General features: G+C 40.5%; 1 protein-coding gene across 1 annotated transcript in view; it reads left to right on the top strand.

Moving 5' to 3' along the window:
* The first annotated feature begins 989 nt into the window (after nucleotides 1-989).
* Nucleotides 990-13874, top strand: part of LOC115138454 (RAC-alpha serine/threonine-protein kinase-like) — a 45205-nt gene continuing 32320 nt past the window's right edge. Inside the window, exon 1 of the mRNA XM_029675313.2 lies at nucleotides 990-1183. The gene's annotated coding sequence lies outside the window, so the exon portion shown is untranslated. The remainder of the gene's footprint in view (nucleotides 1184-13874) is intronic.

The raw sequence follows: 13874 nt of genomic DNA, 5'->3' as shown, positions 1-13874 counted from the left end.
TCCAGGGAGGACGAAGTCATCACTGATAAACAACAACAGGAGGTTATTGGTTACAGTCGGTCAGCCCTGCTTCTATGAGGTTATTGCCTACAGATGGTCAGCCCTGCTTCTATGAGGTTATTGCCTACAGATGGTCAGCCCTGCTTCTATGAGGTTATTGCCTACAGATGGTCAGCCCTGCTTCTATGAGGTTATTGCCTACAGATGGTCAGCCCTGCTTCTATGAGGTTATTGCCTACAGATGGTCAGCCCTGTTTCAAATTGTGAAGATTTCATTTACAGTACAAGTGACAATGAGGGGAAATGGCACAGAACTGGAGGGGGAGGCAGGGGTCAATAAATGCTTCATCAAAGGGAGAGGGTTGCCAGTAGCCCCATCCTCCTCCACCCGCCTGCCGTTGTGATATTACTCAATTATTACGCAACCTTTCAACAAGTCTCTGTCAAAACAAGTGTGTTATTGGAGGCAGCACATTAATATGTCTAATGATAAACATAGGACTGGTAATATCATATGTGGCAATACATTAATATGAACCTTTGTTCATATAATAAGAAACACATGGTGCAAATACAATATACATTCTCATTGGATCAGAACGTTATGATATTTGACCAGATAGGCTAACTGTTGGTTATAATTTTCGAATTAGTTATGATTAGTTAAATAAAGGTTAAATAAAAATAAATAAATGATGTGGACAAGTATTCTGTACAAGCATTCTGTGGACTAGGCTATACAATACCAGCTGATCAAATTGATGACAACACTGTCAAAGTGACAACAGGTGAAATTATGTGAAAATGAAGCAAAACAATATACGTTTTAGAATGGGATGCCTCTGATGTCTCAACCTATATACAAATATTTATTATCTCCAAATATAGAGGAAAAAAGCATATATTCAGAATATTTTAGAATACCCTATGTTAATGTTGGCCTATGCGAGGCTCTGTGTAGCCACTTCTGTGGATCGCTGACGGGAAACACGGAGCTAGGACCTGGGGGATGCCACAGAAGCATTGTAGGCAGAACGTTTGGGAGGTGTAGTGGAAGAAAGGCGAGGAAAACGGAGTAAACGAGAGCACGTTTTGTCCAGATTATTGAAGGATTTATCAACTAAGTAAATCGACGAAACAGCTCATTATAATGCAACGGACACACTATTGAAATCCTGTCCAGGTAAATGCCTACATTTTGTTTCTCGTGTTGACTGTGAGGTCGACTGCTACTAGAGGGTAGGTCCCATTGTATTACATAGGATGCGGTTACTCTCACTCACGCTGCCCTGCTAGGCCCCATATCCAGTCTAAAATCGTTAAATGTGCGCCTAAATTGAAGTCCATTCGTGAATACAGTTTATTCCCGGGTGTAGTTATTTTTTTACTGGTGAAGTGAAGTGTTCAAACTTTAACCTTAGTAGAGGTTGTGCCTCAAACAATACTAAAATGGGTTATTTTAACATTGTAATTTATTGGGAGCTTTTTGAACTGGACGCTTATGTCAGCCTTTGCGACGGCCTACAAGGCAGGCCGGACATGTTTGTGACGTTTTCACTGCACTTTAATTTCATACAAGTCACCTACTACAGGAACTCTCAGTTTTCTAAATGAACTTCATGGACATTTTAAATGACTATCCAAGGGGCCTTAAAAACAAACTTTGATGTTGTGTTTGCGGGTGGCCAGTGCAACACTGCAACTCAGTCATTCATTTCTCTGAACGTTCGTCAAGACAATTTATTTTGTTTTCTAATCTGCTCTTCTGTATGTCACACGAGATGACAGATTTTACTAGCTTCATTCCAAGTTCCACGATATTTTAAATTTGGATTATCTGAAGGTAGTCAGCCACGGTGTTGCATTGTTACAATGTTGCGATGCCTGAAACAGTACACCTTGATACAAAGCACAGCAGCAGCTTGTGACATTGGTCTGAGGCTGGTGAAGTGATGTTGTTACTGTTTGACCCTGTCCTTCCTGGGAGATGCTGACACCCGGCCCCCGTTGACGCAAACGTGCCACCAGTTGAATGCAGAATCCGTGGAATGCTGTTTGAAATCAGCCCTTACATAGTCAGGCTTATTGTGCCCAGTCTGAGGCCTGTATGCCACAGGAGTTAAGAGAACAGCAGTGTGAAGTATCTGCACATTGCCTGGCCCTCAATGCACATCATATGACTGTCCTTTTCTCCCCAGTCTCTCTTTGTCACAGTCACAACACTGCTTCTGTCCATGTGGCTGCAAGCAAGTTGTTTACATTCTGAACTTCAAGCCCTCAAGTCAGCACCAACAGCATATAATGAGATTGGAATTCCATGTGCAGATACAAGATGCTGATGAAGTGTAACCAATTGTTAGATTTTTGCAGAGGAGACAGGTGAATGTTAGAGTTGCTGCCTTTCCGATTCAGAACATTTTGTTTATTGAACTACACTAAGTGAATTGGATTTACACCTGGTAATGGAATTACAGTAACGGAATTACATCATTGGTCCCTGATATATACTACAAAGAAATGCATAATTATGGATATGAATGTCATTCTCCTAATGTTTCACAATTTGACATTACAGTGAAACAGAGCACAGTAGAGTATAGTGTAGTAGAGTTCAGTAAAGTATGGTATATTGTACTCTACACTACTGTACTATTTTTCTCTACTTTATTGTACTCTATTCTATTGTGCTCTTCCCACGGTACTGTATTGTCCTGTATACTTTACTGTGCTCTACTCACTACAGTATTGTGCTGTGCTACCCAAACTTGTGAAACATACATCTGATAGGATCAAATTTGGTCCAGACCTGTCTCTTTCTGGACGTTAACATCAAGGCCTGGGTGGACTGACCAAATTTCTACTACTTTTCAATGCCCATTCACTATAAGATGCAAATAAACAAAGCCAAAGATGGCTGCGCACATTGCCAGAAAAATCTGAACTTACAGTGGGGCAAAAAACTATTGTCAGCCACCAATTGTGCAAGTTCTCCCACTTAAAAAGATGAGAGAGGCCTGTAATTTTCATCATAGGTACACTTCAACTATGACAGACAAAATGAGAGAGAAAAAAATCCAGAAAATCACATTGTAGGATTTTTAATGAATTTATTTGCAAATTATGGTGGAAAATAAGTATTTGGTCAATAACAAAAGTTTATCTCAATACTTTGTTATATACCCTTTGTTGGCAATGACAGAGGTCAGACGTTTTCTGTAAGTCCTCATGAGGTTTTCACACACTGTTGCTGGTATTTTGGCCCATTCCTCCATGCAGATCTCCTCTAGAGCAGTGATGTTTTGGGGCTGTTGCTGGGCAACACAGACTTAACTCCCTCCAAAGATTTTCTATGGGGTTGAGATCTGGAGACTGGCTAGGCCACTCCAGGACCTTGAAATGCTTCTTACAAAGCCGCTCCTTCGTTGCCCAGGCGGTGTGTTTGGGATCATTGTCATACTGAAAGACCCAGCCACGTTTCATCTTCAATGCCCTTGCTGATGGAAGGAGGTTTTCACTCTAAATCTCACGATACATGGCCCCATTCATTCTTTCCTTTACACGGATCAGTCGTCCTGGTCCCTTTGCAGAAAAACAGCCCCAAAGCATGATGTTTCCACCCCCATGCTTCACAGTAGGTATGGTGTTCTTTGGATGCAACTCAGCATTCTCTGTCCTCCAAACACGACGAGTTGAGTTTTTACCAAAAAGTTATATTTTGGTTTCATCTGACCATATGACATTCTCCCAATCTTCTTCTGGATCATCCAAATGCTCTCTAGCAAACTTCAGACGGGCCTGGGCATGTACTGGCTTAAGCAGGCGGACACGTCTGGCACTGCGGGATTTGAGTCCCTGGCGGCGTAGTGTGTTACTGATGGTAGGCTTTGTTACTTTGGTCCCAGCTCTCTGCAGGTCATTCACTAGGTCCCCCCGTGTGGTTCTGGGATTTTTGCTCACCGTTCTTGTGATCATTTTGACCCCACGGGCTGAGATCTTGCGTGGAGCCCCAGATCTAGGGAGATTATCAATGGTCTTGTATGTCTTCCATTTCCTAATAATTGCTCCCACAGTTGATTTCTTCAATCCAAGCTGCTTACCTGTTGCAGATGCAGTCTTCCCAGCCTGGTGCAGGTCTACAATTTTGTTTCTGGTGTCCTTTGACAGCTCTTTGGTCTTGGCCATAGTGACTGTTTGAGGTTGTGGACAGGTGTCTTTTATACCGATAACAAGTTCAAACAGGTGCCATTAATACAGGTAACGAGTGGAGTACAGAGGAGCCTCTTAAAGAAGTTACAGGTCTGTGAGAGCCAGAAATCTTGCTTGTTTGTAGGTGACCAAATACTTATTTTCCACCATAATTTGCAAATAAATTCATTAAAAATCCTACAATGTGATTTTCTGGATTTTCTTTCTCATTTTGTCTGTCATAGTTGAAGTGTACCTATGATGAAAATGACAGGCCTCTCATCTTTTTAAGTGGGAGAACTTGCACAATTGGTGGCTGACTAAATACTTTTTTGCCCCACTGTAGTTTGGCCACTTTTCAGCATATTACATATATTTGATTAACTTGTTACAGTGTATACAATACCCAGAGAACCTGACTTGACAAGTCATTTACTGTTTTTGACAAATCGCAAATAAAATGTTATCACCTCACAGATCATCATACAAATACAAGCCTACTGCCTAGCCTAACTGTAGCGCGAAAGCTGAACACTGATGAAACCATTTTAGGGGTGAAGGGGGTTCATTTCATTTGTGGGGGGATTTCAAGTCCAAGTCCAACAGGACAATAACCCAACACACTTCCAGGCTGTGTAAGGGCAATTTTACCAAGAAGGAGAGTGATGGAGTGCTGCATCAGATGACCTGGCCTCCACAATCACCCGACCTCAACCCAATTGAGATGGTATGGGATGAGTTGGACTGCAGTGTGAAGGAAAAGCTGCCAACAAGTGCTCAGCATATGTGGGAACTCTTTCAAGACTGTTGGAAAAGCATTCCTCAGGAAGATGTTTGAGAGAATGCCAAGAGTGTGCAAAGCTGTCATCAATGCAAAGGGTGGCTACTTTGAAGAATATAAAATATATTTTGATTTGTTTAACACTTTTTTTTTTGGTTACTACGTGATTACGTATGTGTTATTTCATAGCTTTGATGTCTTCGCTAGTATTCTCAAATGTAGAAAAGAGCTTTTTTTAAATAAAGAAAAACCCTGAAATGAGTAGGTGTGTCAACTTTTGACTGGTGTTTTATACATTTTATTATGGGGAGTTTGTATTGTTTGAGAGTTGAAGCATATCTGAAATGTAAATCTGGGTTCTCTGGCTGCTGATGTTTTAGGTTTGACAAATGTCGTAGTTATTTTCTGATGTTTTAATGTTCGTTGTCAAACAATTATTTATTTTAGTCGTGCTTTTTCTTACTGCCCTTTTGGAAGATGATGTTATTAACAGCCATCTTAACATAATTTGTGTTACTTGCAAATTGATAAATACTTTTGAGTGATTTGTCATTTAATTCTGCCGATTTGAGCGCTTGAATGAAATTTCCCCGCTTTCTGGAGCCCATCTGTATTTTTGATTCAGTTTATACTAGAGGTCGACCGGTTATGATTTTTCAACACCGATACCGATTATTGGAGGACCAAAAAAGCCGATACAGATTAATCAGACTATTTAAAAAAAAAAAAAAAAATTGTAATAATGACAATTACAACAATACTGAATTAACACTTATTTATCTTAATATAAAACAGCAATAAAATCAATTTAGCCTCAAACAAATAATGAAACATGTTAAATTTGGTTTAAATAATGCAAAAACAAAGTGTTGGAGAAGAAAGTAATATGTGCCATGTAAAATATGTGTCATGTAAAAAAGCTAACGTTTAAGTTCCTTGCTCAGAACATGAGAACATATGAAAGTTGGTGGTTCCTTTTAACATGAGACTTCAATATTCCAAGGTAAGAGGTTTTTAGGTTGTAGTTAATATAGTATTTATTGGACTATTTCTCTCTATACCATTTGTATTTCATATACCTTTGACTATTGGATGTTCTTATAGGCACTATAGAATTGCCAGTGTAACAGTATAGCTTCCGTCCCTCTCCTCGCTCCTACCTGGGCTCGAACCAGGAACACATCGACAACAGCCACACTCTAAGCATCGTTACCCATCACTCCACAAATGCCGCGGCCCTTGCAGCACAAGGGGAATAACTACTCCAAATCTAAAAGCGAGTGACGTTTGAAACAGTATTGGCGCACACCCAGCTAACTAGCTAGCCATTTCACATTGGTTACACCAGCCATTAGGCTGATAGGCTTGAAGTCATAAACAGCGCTGTGCTTGCGAAGAGCTGCTGGCAAAACGCACGAATGTCAGACTGCTCTATCAAATCAGACTTAATTATAACATAATAACACACAGAACTACGAGCCTTTGGTCATAAATATGATTGAATCCGGAAACTATCATTTAGAAAACAAAACGTTTATTTCAGTGAAATACGGAACCGTTTGGTATTTTATCTAACGGGTGGCATCCCTAAGTCTAAATATTCTTGTTACATTGCACAACCTTCAATGTATGTCATAATTACGTAAAATTCTTGCAAATTAGTTCGCAATGAGCCAGGCAGCCCAAACTGTTGCATATACCCCGACTCTGCATGCAATGAACGCAAGAGAAATGACACAATTTCACCTGGTATATATTGCCTGCTAAACTGGATTAGTAGTTATAACTAGTGATTATGATTGATTGTTTTTTATAAGATAAGTTTAATGCTAGCTAGCAATTTACCTTGGCTTACTGCATTCGCGTAACAGGCAGTCTCCTTATGGAGTGCAACGAGAGAGAGGCAGGTCGTTATTGCGTTGGACTAGTTAACTGTGAGATTGCAAGATTGGATCCCCTGAGCTGACAATGTGAAACTCTGTCGTTCTGCCCCTGAACAAGACAGTTAACCCACCTTTCCTAGGCTGTAATTGAAAATAAGAATATGTTCTTAACTGACTTGCCTAGTTAAATAAAGGTATAAAAATAAATCGGCACCCAAAAATACCGATTTACGATTGTTATGAAAACTTGAAATCGGCCCTAATTAATCGGCCATTCCGATTAATCGGTCGACCTCTAGTCTATACAGTCGGGCTCGGACCCAGGCCTCGTGTTCCAGCCTCCACACAGCAGCACATTTCCCTGCACCTGGAAATGGCTGTTTTCTGCTTGAAGCACATTAAATAATTCCTCATAGTGATTCTGCTGGAGTAGTGTAAATGGCAAAGCGATACAGTTGTGGACAAATATATTGGCACACTTGAACTTTTCTTTAATAATTCTGAAAAAAAATCTAAAATAAGTTTTGTTCTCATCTTGTTGTTGGAGTGTCAAAATTGCAGAAGCAATTTTATTTTTGTAAACTTAAGTTTACAATTTTTATTTGGGAAAATAAGGGCAAACGGCAAGGACAAAACTAGTGGCTCCCTGGAGCTAGTACTGGTTGCACAGGCTTTTTTGGTCATTCTGTTATCAATTTGGTAACAGAATTATGAGATTTGCTCACTAACCAAATTTATATCAGTAAAATCAAAATAACTAACTGGTAGGTCTACCATTACTTGTTACTTCAGCAAACTTTCATTATTCTCCCTCATGAGGGAAATATATATATATATACAAGCCACAATTTCTCCAACAGTAAATATAAGTGTTGATAGTTGCCAGGGGTCTTAACGTCAGCATTGTGTTTTGATGTCTTAAGACTTTTCCTGGTAGATATTTTCTAAGACACCTTTTCCATCGGTTAACCTCTTACCTCTACCTGGGACGCTTGCGTCCCAACTAGAGCTCTGGAAATGCAAATGCGCTACGCTAAATGCTAATAGTATTAGTTAAAACTCAAAAGTTCATTAAAATACACATGCAGGGTATCAAATTAAAGCTACACTCGTTGTGAATCCAGGCAACAAGTCAGATTTTTAAAATGCTTTTCGGCGACAGCATGAGAAGCTATTATCTGATAGCATGCACCAATACACTACAACAGAAAAGCACAGCAGGGGACGTAAACAAAATAATTAGCATTTCGGCGTTACACAAACCGCACAATAAAATAGAAAACAGTCATTACCTTTCACCATCTTCTTTGTTGGCACTCCTAGATGTCCCATAAACACTATTGGGTCTTTATTTCGATTAAATCGGGCCATATAAAGCCAAGATATCGTTATATGTAGACTGTGTGATAAACGAAAAAAACAGCGATTTCACAACGTAACGTCATTTTTTAAAATTCAAAAAGTAGACTATAAACTTTCACAAAACACTTCGAAATACGTTTGTAATGCTACTTTAGGTATTAGTAAACGTTAATAAGCGATAAAAATCATCCGTAGGCGATGTACATATCATTAGCTGTCGTCTTGGAAAAAATTTCAGGAGAGAGCTCTTCCGGAATGATCTGGGCGGAGAACGGAGGTACGTCGTGCCCCTCTTTCGGTTCAACCAAGAATCAAAGAGGATTAAATTCACAAGATACTCGACAACATGGGGATGCTGTGGGAGTTGAATGCTCGGTCTTATCTAATTTGGCTCACTGTTAACAATTGCGGTAGTGGCGCAAGGATATTTATTTCCATTTTCTGTGATCAGGTTTTCCTGCGCTTTCCGATGTAACGCACGTTATGTAATAGCCACAGTCGTGATTTAACCAGTTTTAAAAACGTCCGAGGGTTTCCTATACACACATTCTAACCATATGAACGTACTATATTCCTGGCATGAGTAGCAGGGCGCTGAAATGTTGCGCGATTTTTAACAAAATGTTCAAAAAAGTAGAGGGTCGACTGAAGAGGTTAACCTCTCTAGGGTATGTGGGATGCTGGCGTCCCACCAGGCCAACATCCAGTGAGATTACAGAGCGCCAAATACAGAAATACTCATTATATAAATTCAGAAAAGATACAACTATTTTACATAGGTTTAAAGATGAACTTCTTGTGAATCCAACCACGTGTAAGATTTTAAAAATGCTTTACGGCGAAAGTATACCGTACGATTATTTGAGAACATAGCCCAGCAGACAAATCATTACAAACAGTAACCAGCCAAGTAGAAGAGTTACACAAGTCAAAAAATAGAGCTAAAATTAATCACTTACCTTTGATGATCTTCATATGTTTACAGAAGACATTAATTTATTCAATAAATGTTCCTTTTGTTCGATAAAGTCTCTCTTTATATCCAAAAACCTCAGTTTTGTTCGTGCGCTTTCTTCAGTAATCCACAGGCTCAAACGCAGTCACAACAGGCAGACAAACAATTTGGATTTCATCTGTAAACTTGATAGAAACATGTCAAATGGTGTTTATATTCAATTCTCAGGTTGTTTTTAGCCTAAATAATCAATAATATTTCAACCGGACAATAATGTCGTTAACAAGAAAGGCACTCTCTCGGTCGCGCGCATGAAAAAGCTCTGTGACACAGCAGGGTCCACTCGTTGACTGCTCTTACTCCCTAATTTTTCAGAATACAAGCCTGAAACCATTTCGAAAGACTGACATCTAGTGGAATGCATAGGAACTGCAATTTGAGTCCTAAGTCAATGGATACTGTAATGGCATTGATTAGAAAACTACAACAACAAAAATCCTACTTCCAGAATGAATTCTTCTCAGGTTTTTGCCTGCCAAATCAGTTCTGTTATACTCACAGACATTATTTTAAAGTTTTGGAAACTAGAGTGTTTTCTATTCATTACATGCATATCCTATCTTCTGGGCTTGAGTAGAAGGCAGTTTAATTTGGGCGCGCTTTTCATCCAAAAATCAAAATGCTGCCCCCTACCCTAGAGAAGTTAATACAGAAATCAAAGCCTTTACCTTTGCCTAATATTTAAGATGGGTAAATGTTAGAAATGTATATCTACAGTGCATTCGGAAAGTGTTCAGGCCCTTTCCCTTTTTATACATTTTGTTAGGTTACTGCCTTATTCTAAAATGGAAAAAATGATTCTCATCAATCTACCTACAATACCTCATAATGACAAAGCGAAAACAGGGTTTTAGAAATGTTTCCACATTTTATTAAAAACTTAAAACAGATTTCTTATTTATACCCTTTGCTATGAGACTTGAAATTGAGCTCAAGTGCATTCTGTTTCCATTATCATCCTTGATGTTTCTACAACTCGGTTAGAGTCCACTTGTGGTAAATTCAATTGATTGGACATGATTCGGAAAGGCACACACCTATATGGTCCCACAGTTGTCATTGGATGTGAGAGCAAACACCAAGCCATGAGGTCGAAGGAATTGTCCGTAGAGCTCTGAGACAGGATTGTGTTGAGGCAAAGATCTGGGGAATGGTAGAAAAAACATTCTGCAGCATTGAAGGTCCCCGAGAACACAGTTGCTTCCATCATTCTTAAATGGAAGAAGTTTGGAACCACCAAGACTCTTCCTAGAGCTGCCCGCCAGGGCAAACTGAGAAATCGGGGGAGAAGGGCTTGGGTCAGGGAGGTGACCAAGAACCTGATGGTCACTCTGACAGAGTTCCAGAGTTTTTCTGTGGAGTTGGGAGAACCTTCCAGAAGGACAACCATCTCTGCAGCACTCCACCAATCAAGCCATTATGGTAGTGGCCAGATGGAAGCCCCCCCCCCCTCTGTAAAAGGAACTTGACAGCCTGCTTGGAGTTTGCCAAAATGCACCTAAAGTACTCTCAGTCCATGAGAGACAAGATTCCCTGGTCTGAAAAAATCAAGATTGAACTCTTTGGCCTGAATGCAAAGCGTCACGTCTGGAGGAATCATAGCACCATCATGACGGTGAAGCATGGTGGTGGCAGCGTCATGCATTAGGGATGTTTTTCAGCGGCAGGGACTGGGAGACTCGTCAGGATCGAGAGAAAGATAAACGGAGTAAAGTACAAACTGCCCCAGAGCGGTCAGGACTTTGGCAAAGGTTCACCTTCCAACAAGACAACAACCCAAGCACACAGCCAAGACAACGCAGTAGTGGCTTCGGGACAAGTCTCTGAATGTACTTGAGTGGCCCAACCACAGCACGGACTTGAACCCGATCGAACATCTCTGGAGAGACCTGAAATAGCTATGCAGCGATGCTCCCCATCCAACCTGACAGAGCTTGAGAGAATCTGCAGAGAAGAATGGGATAATCTCCCCAAATACAGGTGTGCCAAGCTTGTAGTGTCATACCCAAGAAGACTCGAGGCTGCAATCGCTGCCAAACGTGCTTCAACAAAGAGTAAAGTGTCTGCATACTTATGTAAATGTAATTTCTGATTATTATATATTTTTTTACACATTTGCACACATTCCTAAAAACCTGTTTTTGCTTTGTAATTATGGGGTATTGTGTGTAGATTTAGGGTGGAAAAAATATATAATTATTTTTAGAATAAGGCTGTAATGTAACCAAATGTGGAAGAAGTCAAGGGGTCTGAATACACTGTATACCTTAATTTCCCAAAACTCTTAGCTTTTATTTTACATTTTACATTTTTTTTTCTCCTTTAATCTTTTTCAATTTGATATGTTAAGCTGTTATGTCAAATCTACTGTTCAGGCTTTCTTACTGTTAAGTGTATACCTTCACTATTGCAGGGAAACATTTTGTCCAGGAAATTTTTGGGGACATTTTCTTGGATTGGATATCATCCTTCCATCTATAGCATCCAGTTGATTGGGCTTTGATGCCTCATGGTTGAGTATTGCTCTGTTCAAGTAGGCTGTGATTTTGCTGTGATCTGATAGGGGTGTCAGTGGACTGACTGTGAACCCCCTGAGAGATTCTGGGTTGAGGTCTGATAAAGTAGACTGTAGTACTGCTGCCAAGGGATGAGCTGTAGGTGTACCTAGTACTACCATAAGAGTCCCCTCAAAGAATAGCTTTCACTATGTACATAGCCAGTGTGCAACAGAGCTGCAGGAGTTGTGACCAATTCTGGGGGGTTAGGTTGTTGTAGTTGTGTCTAGGGGGGAGTATGGGGAATGGAATGCTGTCCCTTTCAGGTAGGTGTTTGTCCCCCCAGTGTGCTGAGGGTGTCAGTTTTTCTTATCCAGTTCTGACTTTTAGTTCACCACGGACTAGTACAAGGTCCCTGGGCCCGGAAATGGTTGCGCTCCCCCCCTAGAATGGAGAAATGGATTCATTGAAGTATGGGGATTCTATAGGTAGCAAACAGGAGGACATTTTTCTCTGTTGAGATCATTTCCTTATTTATTTCTAGCCAGATGTAAAATGCTCCTGTTTTTGATTTAATTTAAGTGTGTTAGGTCTCTCTCTCTTTTTGGCTCTCTCTGGCTCTGTGTGTGGCTTCCCTGCTGCATGACACTGATTTGCATTGAATGGGGTGGCCCCTGGAGCAATAGCCAGAATGATGAATGATTGAAAGGCAAGCAGGCAGGGAGGGAGAGTGAGTGAGCGAGCAAGGCAGGCAGGCGGGGCCCACTGGACCATGTGACCTGCTGTCAGGGTACTGGGTTCATTCAGTGGCTGCAGTGGTGGCTGAGTCCTGGCAGTGTCCCAGCTTTTCCACAGCCCACAGTAGCGACGTCTGAGAGTGCAGAGGCTTGGTCTAGGTTTATGATCACAGTTTGAAATTATCTCAATGTGGTCTACTCTGCTCCAGTGGACAGGCCTGCTCTCAGTCAGTTTCCCTCAGAGCTTTGTCTCTACCAAATATGACAGTCCCAGCCACCACCAGAGAGGACTGGAGAACAATGTGCTACTGCAATAATTGAATACATTTGATTCCAATTAGAGGTCGACCGATTATGATTTTTCAACGCCGATACCGATTATTAGAGGACCCAAAAAAAGCCGATACAGATTAATCGGCCGATTTAAATAAAATTTAAAATTTAAAAATTTGCTTGTAATAATGACAATACTGAATGAACACTTATTTTTAACATAATATAATACATCAATAAAATCAATTTGGCCTCAAATAAATAATGAAATATGTTCAATTTGGTTTAAATAATGCAAAAACAAAGTGTTGGAGAAGAAAGTAGAAGTGCAATATGTGCTATGTAAGAAAGCTAACGTTTCAGTTCCTTGCTCAGAACATGAGAACATATGAAAGCTGGTGGTTCCTTTTAACATGAGTCTTCAATATTCCCAGGTAAGAAGTTTTAGGTTGTAGTTATTATAGGAATTATAGGACTATTTCCCTCTATACGATTTGTATTTCATTAACCTTTGACTACTGGATGGTCTTATAGGCACTTTAGTATTGCCAGTGTAACAGTATAGCTTCCGTCCCTCTCCTCGCTCCTCCCTGGGCTCGAACCAGCAACACAACGACAACAGCCACTATCGAAGCAGCGTTACCCATGCAGAGCAAGGGGAACAACTACTAGAAGGCTCAGAGCGAGTGACGCTTGAAACACTATTAGCGCGCGCTAACTAGCTAGCCATTTCACTTCGGTTACACCAGCCTCATCTCGGTAGTTGATAGGCTTGAAGTCATAAACAGCGCAATGCTTGACGCACAACAAAGAGCTGCTGGCAAAACGCACGAAAGTGCTGTTTGAATGAATGTTTACGTGCCTGCTTCTGCCTACCACCGCTCAGTCAGATACTTATATGCAACACAGGACACGCTAGATAATATCTAGTAATATCATCAACCATGTGTAGTTAACTAGTGATTTATGATTGATCGTTTTTTATAAGATAAGTTGCTAGCTAGCATTAAACTTACCTTGGCGTACTGCATTCGCGTAACAGGCAGTCTCCTTGTGGAGTGCAACGAGAGAGAGGCAGGTCGTTATTGGGCTGGACTAGTTAACTGTGAGATTGCAAGATTGGATCCCCTGAGCTGACAATGT

The sequence above is a fragment of the Oncorhynchus nerka genome, linkage group LG12 (genome assembly GCF_034236695.1).
Source record: "Oncorhynchus nerka isolate Pitt River linkage group LG12, Oner_Uvic_2.0, whole genome shotgun sequence".
NCBI classification, from domain to species: Eukaryota; Metazoa; Chordata; class Actinopteri; order Salmoniformes; family Salmonidae; genus Oncorhynchus; species Oncorhynchus nerka.
Note: the sequence above shows the minus strand (reverse complement) of the source record. Positions and strands in the feature narration are given on the sequence as shown.